This window comes from Schistocerca serialis, chromosome 7 (assembly GCF_023864345.2).
Source record: "Schistocerca serialis cubense isolate TAMUIC-IGC-003099 chromosome 7, iqSchSeri2.2, whole genome shotgun sequence".
In the NCBI taxonomy this organism is placed as follows: Eukaryota; Metazoa; Arthropoda; class Insecta; order Orthoptera; family Acrididae; genus Schistocerca; species Schistocerca serialis.
Genome location: NC_064644.1, coordinates 89451455 through 89462174, shown reverse-complemented (window position 1 = coordinate 89462174; position 10720 = coordinate 89451455). Strand labels below are relative to the sequence as shown.

General features: G+C 40.3%; 1 protein-coding gene across 1 annotated transcript in view; it reads left to right on the top strand.

Moving 5' to 3' along the window:
• The first annotated feature begins 388 nt into the window (after positions 1-388).
• The window catches only part of LOC126412122 (alpha-N-acetylgalactosaminidase-like), a 66320-nt gene continuing 55988 nt past the window's right edge, over positions 389-10720 (top strand). Inside the window, exon 1 of the mRNA XM_050081562.1 lies at positions 389-489. The gene's annotated coding sequence lies outside the window, so the exon portion shown is untranslated. The remainder of the gene's footprint in view (positions 490-10720) is intronic.

Below are 10720 nucleotides of genomic sequence, written 5' to 3'. Positions count from 1 at the left end.
TTGAGCTATATGTGTAATGTATCTTTTTTCAACTACAAAAAAATTTAATTAGATAGCTAATTAAGTAGTGTTGAAATCATAATCCTACAGGTAAGTATTTGATAGTGCCACAAATATTAATAATGTGTTCGTAAAATGAATCAGTGGTAACAGACACTTTAATTTTGTCTGTCAACACTGTTTGAGCACAACCAGGAAAGTCTCTTCCTGCAATTACCTGGAGAGAACAATCTCCATCTGTAATGAGAGGTCCTGCATAATTTGCATACAAAAAACATTTTGCATTTGAAAAGCTATCATACAGCCATTTCTGTGCAGCACAAAGATCATTAGGACAACATACCACTTCAATGTGATGAGCACTGTTTTTTCCATACTTTTAATGTTCCACTACACCTGTACCAACTAATAACAACAAGCAGCTTCTTTTCTTGTGACCAGCCAGTGCACTTTTCATTCTAGGAGATACTGCTTTCTGTCTACTCAGTGGTGAGTGCTGCATATTCATAAATGTTGAATGTAGAAATATATTAAATCTCTATAGGGAAGACAGTAAGAAGTAAAGTTTTAAGAGAGGTTAAGTTTGAAACAGATATTCACTATGAGAAAGAAACTAAACAAAACAATTGTGGCATGCTGCATCAGTACAACCAGCTGTAGATTCAAAATTTTCACCAATCACCAAAACTTTTTTTTCCACCCAGTTATATATTAACTACTAGCTATCTTTATTGAAACAAAATGGCAAAATGTTAAAGGAGTGTAAAGTAAAATTAATGAAGTACTTATTTCCGTTGATTAATTAGAGTCATCAAACCCAGTCGACATAATCTGCCTCTATGATCATCATATGAGCACTAGTATAGATGTATAAAGTGTTACAGGATTACAGTCAGCATCTTACTTTTCTACATAAGAAATGAGGAGACAAGGAGTTGCCACATTCTTCAGAAAGTGTCATAAATTTAAGAACATAGACATTCGTAAATTTTGAAATAGTGGTTTCTGGTGGTAGATTTTCTTAAAAATTTTGCCAATAGTAACATTATCATTCAACTTAATTCCTTCTCAACTATGATAGTTGACTGTTCATAACAGCCATTGATAATGTCTTTATCCTAAAATTCTTCCAGTAAGAATTTATTGCAGTCAGGAACGTTATAATTCAACTTAATTCCTATAGTACACTTTCCGTCTAGAACAGCTAACTCTTCAAAATCACTCAGTGATAATATCTTTATAAAAATGTCTAAAAACCAAAATTATATTACAAAACCAATTGTCAATGGCATCTAAGACCATGAAATACCAGTTTCTTTTGTTAAAAGTTCATACTGCTCAGAATACAAAATTTACTGAGTTCAAGAGGTTGGTCAGTAAAACAAAAATTGATTATCTTAGGAAACTCCTCGAAGACATGAACTGGAGTGATACCGATATATACAGTACTCATGGCATGAATGAAAAATACAATGCTTTAGTGATGAAGTTCTCACCCTGTCTGAAAGTTGTTTTCCCCCAAAAGTAGACCAGATTAGGCCAAACTCTACAAAGAAGCCACAGATTATTAAAGGAATAAAGGTACCTTGTTAAGACAAAAGGAAACTGTATCTGTCAGTCAGAAACAGCTCTGTTATTAATGTTGTAGCTCATTGCAAGACATACTGCAAAATGTTGACAATAGTAATACAGACATCAAAGCAAATGCATTACAAGAAAAAGATAGGCACATCAGGTAACAAAATAAAGACAATATGGGATATAGTGAAGAAGAAAACTGATAGAACTAAAAACGAAGATGAGAAGGTAGCATTAAGGGTAAATAATACATTGGTAACAGAGTGTACAGTACTGCAAAACTATTTAATAAACATTTCACAACAGTATTCAAAAGATGGAGCTGTCAGGTTCATAGTATGTTGCCGTGGAATACCTCAGGTTAGCCATCACAAATAATTTCAGTAATATTAATATGACACTTATTACACTAGTATAAGCAATGTCCACCATAAAATCTTTAAAACAAAAAAGAAGAAAAAAATGTCATGGTTATGATAAAATATCAACAAATTCGAGAAATGTCCTAGAATTTCAGAGCACGGTGGCCAGAATTAGCATTAGTGGTGCAAACACTGCCAAGCAGAGCTCTCGTGCTGCACTGTGTCAGAATTTGAACACATTGAGTCAGAATGCCAACTCATTTGCCTGTTTACTCATCTGCACTGCAGGCTGCTCATTTCTGATTCAGCATTTGTTGCATGCAGGCAAGTACATCAATGAGAAGAAGTTGACTATACTGCTTTTATATGATGAATGTAAAAGAAATCTCAAAGAAACAGTACAGTGATATAGGGCTATCCATTCATATTCCCAAGTCTGACACAACAGGCCATTGCATGAACTATTAAGAGTCTAGTGTAGACAGGTTGCTTTAATGTGAAAAATGGTATAAGAAAGAAGACTGCAATGGACAGAGAACACAAAAAGGTGTTCTGGTTACGATGCTAATGAATCCACGCAGTGGTAGGAGACATATTGCCAAGGAACATGGAATCAGCCAGATAAATGTCATTCTCGTCTGCATTGACAGCATTTCAATTCCTATCATCTGTTACTACATCAGGCACTTGCCAGCAGTAATTTCAAACATCATACAGAATTTTATCAGTTTACTCTTCAACAACTGAGAGATGACACTTCATTTTTTCAATGTGTGCTCTTTAGTGATGAAGCAACGGTTACTAACCCTGCTAATGTAAATGCACTACTGAGCAGCTGAAAATCCACACTGGCACAGGTGCAACATCAATGACTGTGGAGCATAAAAGCATTGTGCAGCATCATAGGAAATTACACTGTGGGACCTTACTTCATCTCAGGCATTCTAAATGGACATTCATATGTGCACTTTCTGACAACTGTCCTGCCATTTCTTCTAGAAAACGTTAACACTGGATATTTGACAGTGTATGTGGCTGCAACACAATGGTTGTCCAGCTCACTCATCCTGTGTTGCAACACAATTAAGGATGACAATTTTCCTGGACACTTGATAAGACAAAATTCTGTTGTCAGTTGACCTACGAGGTCTCCTAATTTGACTACTCTTGATTTCTTTCTTTGAGGAACACTCAAAGATGCAGTCTATGATAAAGTCCCAATTACACCAGACAATATGTGTAGTCAAATCACCAGTGCATGCTCTACCATATCATCCACTGTAATTACAGCTGTTCATCATTCTTTCAAATGGTGACTGCAAATGTGCCTTTCAGTTCCTGGTCAACAGTTTAAACATATGCTTAAATAAAGGATAAAGTTATTTTTTAAAGACAAAAAGTGTATTATGTGATCTGAGTGGCTACCAAATCATTGTTAGTAAATTGTTTATTCCATTTATATATGTACAAAATTACATAACAATGTCAAATAAGTTGACAGTGTATATTGCATACAGCTGGTAACACTGTCATTATGCTCTTACGTTTAGCATGAAATGACATTTCGTTAACAAGAACATTTATTTTTAATAAAATGTTTAGTTCAATGAATGTATCCTATATGAGAGCATTTAGAGCAGTGTAGGTAGAGACAATTGTCCAACAGCCTGTATTCTACCTTCTAACATTTACATATTTAATACGGTAGTTGCTTTTTGTGGTGTATAAGTCCTCTTTATTTTTGAAGGATGAAGAGTTGATTTCTCTGTTTCAGCTCATGTATGCAAAAATGTGAAATAGTTTTCCTAAGCCCTTTGTAATACACTAGATTCTAGCTGATGACTTATTTACATATACAACATTCCTAGGTGCACCTGCATCTAGGTCATAAGTTGGTTCAGGGCTGTCAGCAAATAAGCTTTCAGCCAACAAGACCTTCAATGGAAATAGAAAAGCACACACACACACACACATGACCACAGTCTCTGTGTGTGAGTTGCATTAGCGCACACGCGTGCGCCTCTAGCTTTTAAACTACCACGCCCTTTCTAGTGCGAGTACTGTCACTGGTGCTGCAGGTGGGTGCATTTGAATGTACATGGTTGTGTGAGCAGAGCACATATTCCATAAGCATTGTCCCAGCATGTTCTGCTTACGTTGGTTCTGAATGATTTGAGTTTCAGGTAGATATGGGGCACCAGTCATCCTAATTAAATTAGACACATACAGACACTTGGACTGCTCTGCATTGCAGTGACCATTATATCATGCTGTATCTTATAGTAAACAGTGTATTCCACTGAGGGGTTAATTCTTCATCTCTGTATATTATAAGAGGGCGGAATGGACACTTTTGTTGTTAGTGATGAATTCACTGTCGGCACAAAATATTTTTGGTCTGGATTCCTTTTTGGAGTCCAAATCATTAACAGAATCCATTTAGTTTCCCAACTGGTCCCCTTCCAAGATTTGGTCTCTTTATTATGGTTGTATGGTCAGCTGTTTGAAAATACCTGGTGTTGGTCAGAAAATTTTGAGGCCCATGTCTTCCTTCAGTCATCAGCAATACCTAAATTTTGTCACACCTGCCCCATTCCCTTCATCACATGTGACAAAGAGAAGGACAAATTGTAGCATTGGCAGGAACTTGGTGTCATTTTTCCTAATCCATCTAGTCAGTGAGCTACCCACCCCTTTGGTGCTGGTCCAAAATCCAGGTGGTGCTGTGTGCCTTTGTGGCAATTTTAAACAGTCAGTGTACAATCTGTTGCAGACTCATATGCCACTCCACATCTGGAGAAGATGGTGAAGTTGTCAGAGGCCAGTATTTTCCCCCACAACAATCTGCAGAATACATACCTGCAATTGCCATTGGGCTCCACTTCTCAGCACATCTTAGAGCTCAATATCCCTGTTATAGAAAGTACAAACATGAATTAAGGAATATTGTACTTTATAGAACCAATGTAGGATGCAATGATGGAGTACAGGCTGGGTGACACTGAACTCATTGAATGGACAACAGTTATACAGATTACGGAATAGGCTGAGCACCCGTTTGTGCTCACTTGAATAATACTGTTTCTTTGGCAGCTCACCAGAGTGCTCCAGGGGGCTGACCCAGGTGGCCTCTACAAGCAAGCCTGTGAACTGTATGGATGCCCAATTTCTGAAATCACATGCATCATGAGTGATGATACATCAGTCCTCTCTTGTAGGGGGCGGGAAAACTGTATACATGCATAAAAACATTAGGCACAGAAAAATATGTGGTACAGAAAAAATTCATGGTACTGATAAAGCACTGGTCCCAAAAAAGCACTGGTAGCAAGAAAGCACTGGTACCAAAAAAGTGCTGCACAAGGCATTGATATTATTAGTCAAAGAAAACACCAAAGTACTGATAACATCCATTTCATCCCCCAAAGATGGTGGCTGCTGCAGCATGTGGTGGGCAGGCAATGGCAGGTACGGGCGGAAGTGATGAGGGAGCAGTTTGGCGTGCCATTGCCCCCTCTCATGAAAGGCCATAGGGCAGGACCAGGGACAGCATTTCCATAGTGACATCCTCTTTCAGGTCAGCAGGTGGAGCCGGAGGCATCAGCGGGGCTGTCAGAGACAACAGCCACACAGGACCTAGAGTGCACGCAGCAGCGCCTGCAGCATCAGATGTAGCAGGGACTGCACCAGTAATAACAGTCGAGGAGAGGTGGCGGAGGCAGGGATCCCAGACAGTGACACCTGCTGCAGCATGAACAAGACCATCTGCAACACAGGAACAGGGATCGGCGGTGGTGGGGATGGAGTGGCGGTGGGCACTCCAGAACAGCCCCCCCCCCCCCACCTGTGCACAGCTGCAGCTGGTTGAAGTGATGCCCATCAGGAGTGCAGGTGATGCAAAGGTTCGGCTCCAGAGAAGCCTGATGAAGGCAGGAATGCAGGTCGGCATGTGACCGAAACCACGAGCCCAGACAGGTACAACTGGCTGGAACAATTGCGGAATCGGCAACGCCAGCGTGATGTTGGAAGCAGCAGGTGAAGAAGGGTCCATGATTGGCATCTGTGTAGCAGCTCCTCTGGACTCTTGTCCCCCACTGGAATGAAATGGTACGCACTCAAAAAAATGGTCTAAAGCAGCTTCAGGGGCCTGCCTGATACATACTTCCACATCTGAGTTGTAAACATTTGAACCATGCATTCAGTCTCATGATTGGATTGAGGTTGAAATGGTTGAGTTGTGGTATGGTGAACATCAGTAGCCTGACAAAAAGATGCAAATTCTCGAGGAACAAACTGGGGGGGCTGTTAACAATATCTGTGATATACAGAAGTCCCTCAATTGCAAATATCTTAGACAGGGCCAAAATAATGGCTACCATGGATGTGGACCAACAACACGCTATGTAGAGACTTGGAATAGGCATCCATTACAATGAGCTAACGCTGTTGTAGGAAGGGCCCAGCAAAATTGGCTATTTTACGCTTCCAAGGGCGCTGAGTCAAAGGTTGTTCTGCTGCATGGCTTCCAACTTGCCTGTACATTTGCTGTGTGCCCAACAGGCATGACTGAGTAACTTCCAGTACCTTTCCCCATGCAGCAATCTGATCACCTGTGACTCATGATGCTTCAAAGGACTTTGCTCTATTAAGCACATACGTAAGTGTGAGATTCTCATACCAAAGTGCTTCTTCACACACTTCCCTGTCTGGGGCAGATGAATAATAACATCATGCACCATGTGATCAACATAGGATTGATGAAGGGTACTAATGACAAATTTATGATGACTGCTCAACCAATGTAATTCTGCAGCCCACACTTTGTAAGATTGGTTTGGATGTTTCTGATAGTGATAAAACTGTACACACATCTCAGTTACATTGCATTCTGTCGCAGTAATAGGTTGAGAGAAGTTGCACATTTCATCAAATGGTAAGCTGGCCAGTTGTTGGAGAGGTGCAAGGTGGCCTCAGTTGCCCGAGACTGCAGTTATGTGTGTGCGAGTTGTGTTTGCTTGCATGTGTACATGTGTGTTTGTTGTCTAATTTTGACGAAGGCATTATTGGCCAAAACCTATATTTGTGACAGTCTTTTTGTTGTGCGTATCTGTGACTCAGCATTTCTGCTATATGATGAGCAGCAACTTTCATTTTCACAATATTGGCACAACAACTGATACATGCACGGCAAAAGCCAGGAAAGAAATAAAGTGCTACACAAGTTTGCATCACCCATGCAAAAACCCTGGAGACATTGGCATAACCATGTCTCATAGGGATCCCAATCTTCAGCTGATTCATCATATGCCAAAAAGCATGATGGTTGTACTGGTGGAAGAGTGATCTGCTGCAAACACATACACTTAATTGAGAGCAATGATGAGAGCCTACTGTCGTTCCACAAAAACTTGCTGTTGGGCTGTGATACGTTGGAGTATTTCTTCCATCTATATGTTTGTTGGGAGACTTAACACTGACACTAACACACATAGAAAATGTAGCCCTCACTCATCACCAAGTTTGTTATAGCAAGAACATATATGATTTATGGAACGTAGTACTTCATAGAGCCATTGCAAGATGCAGTACAGTACAGGGTGTGCATAGCACTGAACACATTGAATGGACAACAGTAATACAGATTACAGAATAGGCTGAGCACTCATTTGCAATTGCTTAAATAATACTGTTTCTCCGGCGGCTCACCAGAACATGTCAGGGGGCCAACCCATGTGGCCTTTATAAGTGGGCCCGTGAACTGTATGGACGTGCGATCTCTGAAATCACACATGTCAGGAGTGAAGATACAGCAACTCACCATGGGCTTTACCAGTTTATTCTCTTACCCTTTAGAATTTTGCTGCCCCAGTAATTTATCAAAGGTATTTGGAGCATTTGATTAAGGACATCCCTGCCGTGTCACCTAAGTTGATGACCTCTGGGGCATAGGCTCCATGGCAAGAGGAGCATTTATGGAATCTGCAGGCAGCTTTCCAATGCCTTCTGCAGAGTGGCCTTTATGACAAATTTGAAAAATGAATCTTTTTGCCCCAAAGGTGCATTTTTTGGGACATGTGCTTAGCAAATATGGCATTATCCCTACACACAAGCACGTCAAAGGCATCATCCACCCGCCAGCCCCAAGAATCTGATGGAGCTCCAGTCCGTTTTGAACAAGATTTCTTATTATGCTAAGTTCATTCCCTAGGTTTCACACGTACCTGCCAGCCTCTTAACCAGCTTCACCAAAAGGGGTTAAATTAATGTGATCTATGGATTGTCAGTACACTTTTCACTTCCTCAAGCAGTGTTCATACTCTGCTGTCCATTTGACTTCTTTTAAGCCAGGTAAGCAATTAACCCTGACCTTTGATGTGTCCAAGTATGGCATAGGTGCAGTCCTATCACATCAGAACCCAGATGGTACCAAGCAGCCCATCACTTGTGCATCAAAGATGCTTTCACTGGAGTAAAGTAACTGTTCACAGGTGGAAAGGGAGGTACTGGCTTACATTTGTGGCATTAAAAATTTTTGTGCTTTTGGTATGGTGCTAAGTTCATACTCATCACCAACACAAAACACTGATTTCATTATTTGGCTCCTATTCTAAGCTACCTGATTGGACTGCACATCAAGTGCAAAGGTGGGCACTTGTATGACATTCTTTAGTGGTACACTGCTCAGCTTGCTGATGCAGATGCATTATCACTATTGCCAGTGGGACCTGATCCAGATTCCATCAACAAGAGGCTCTCATTTCAACACTGGACAATACTTGCAGCAGACATTGCTGGATTGTCCATTGATGGCATGGCTGGTCACAACTGCCATGACTACCTCCTGTTTTTCAGGAAAATCGTATGAACAGTCTAGATGGGATGACCTAAATGTGCCCATTTGGGAATGGATTTAGTATGGCATACATCTTTCCTACCACGCAGTAAATTCAACATTATCCAGGGGGTCCCCATACTTGCCACACAGAAGCAAAACTATCAAGTCATTATTCATTCAGCTTTTTGTTCTCGCATACTCCAGCTGCTGCATGTGTCACACTGAGCTATTTCTTCTATGAAGACCTTAACACAGGGATACATCTACTATCTGTGGAGTCAACTGAACATGTTATTACCTTGTTTTATGCCCCTTAACAACCTTCATGGTGGCACAGTTCTGTTATACCCTTCATTTTAACTGTTAACTACCACTTTCAGTGCATTATTTGTTTATATCTTGATGTGAATGATGCAGAGTTGCTCTAAGACAGTTGCCTTTCCACTAAAGTTTGTTAAAAAGAATCTCTGTCACCTGAGGATACATCTTCAATTAATGAAACTGGTCATGACTTTCAGTAAAAAGTATTTTACAGCCAATGTGGATAATTTCATTCAAAATGGAATCAACTGAGTCATCGTTGCCCACTACTGTGGTAGAATGACTGCTGGAGAATCTCGTGCCCTCTCCAGTTTTGCGATGGAGATCGTGGCAGAAACTGAGACATTTTTGATCCTACATGGCCTTTTAGGGGGGAGGAATTTACTATCCCTGTCAGTGGACTTACATATTGACACAGATAAGATGGCAGCAGAGTAATGCATAATGCTACCATGGACAGTATGCACAGAGCACCATATGACAGAACTGCTGACCCAGATGTTTACTTGCCAGCAGTGAGAGGCCGGGCCAGTCAGTTCTTATGCTGAGATCAACTAACATGATCCTGGCTTTCACATCACACCGTGCTCTTGGTTCCACATGCTAGTTTCAGTCATTTGTGCTGGTCACATTTTGTGTTTTTCTCCATCCATGCTCTATGCTCTTCTGTAAATTGCCAAGGTTTTTCTCTTCTGGGGGCCATCTCCCCAGCCTTTAGGTCGAGCAATCACTGTTGGCTACAGTAGTGACATTTATGCTGACAGGGTGGATTTGCAACATTCACATGCCCTTTCAGATACAAAAGCATAGTTTCTGTCTTTCTATGACTCAGTGAAGCAGTGTTTCACCATGAGCCATTTGACATCTGCAACATCCTTTAGACTTCTCCATGCTTTACAGTCTCCAGCTATAATAATCCTTGTATTTCCTGCAATATTTTAATGTTCTCAGATCATCTTTTAGGTCTTATCTGTAAAAAACCAGGAAAGTGTTCCCTAGGCCCTTCGAATTTCAGTTTGCTTGGATATTGTCCAACCCCTCCATTCCACATTCACTACAAGCATAATTACATCTCTCATTTCAGTTTGTTCCCTTTTCTATTCCTGTGTTTTGCTGTCTATCCTAGTAATGCCTGACATGTTCCTCTCTATTACTCACTGAGCAACCATCAGGTATTGAAGAATTTTTGCACTGTAAGTGCATGTCCCAAGTGAAAACTGACAATATGCACTGTTTCTTAATTTTCCATTGCAACACACTGGAAGCTGAGTTTCAAACTCTGCGTAGTTTACCAAAAGTACTCTAGGCCATTTTACTCTTATTTCTTTTGCTATCAATCCAATCATTGTTTCCAATTGGCCTTTATATGAAATGTCACAAGCTGTTTTATTACTTTGTTGTTAATTTGTACTACTCATTTTCAGTATTTTTATTACTGCATACACTGTTTTAGTCTTATTATAATTGATTTTTAGGTCTTCTTTAAAACTATTTCAGTTATGCATTTCCATTAGTTATTGAAGCCTATCTGCACTAACAAACAGTACATTGTAGTCAAGAAAATGAAAGTGATTCATGCATATTGCATAAACAAGTATTCCATCTGCTTTTTTCCTGTTTCCTG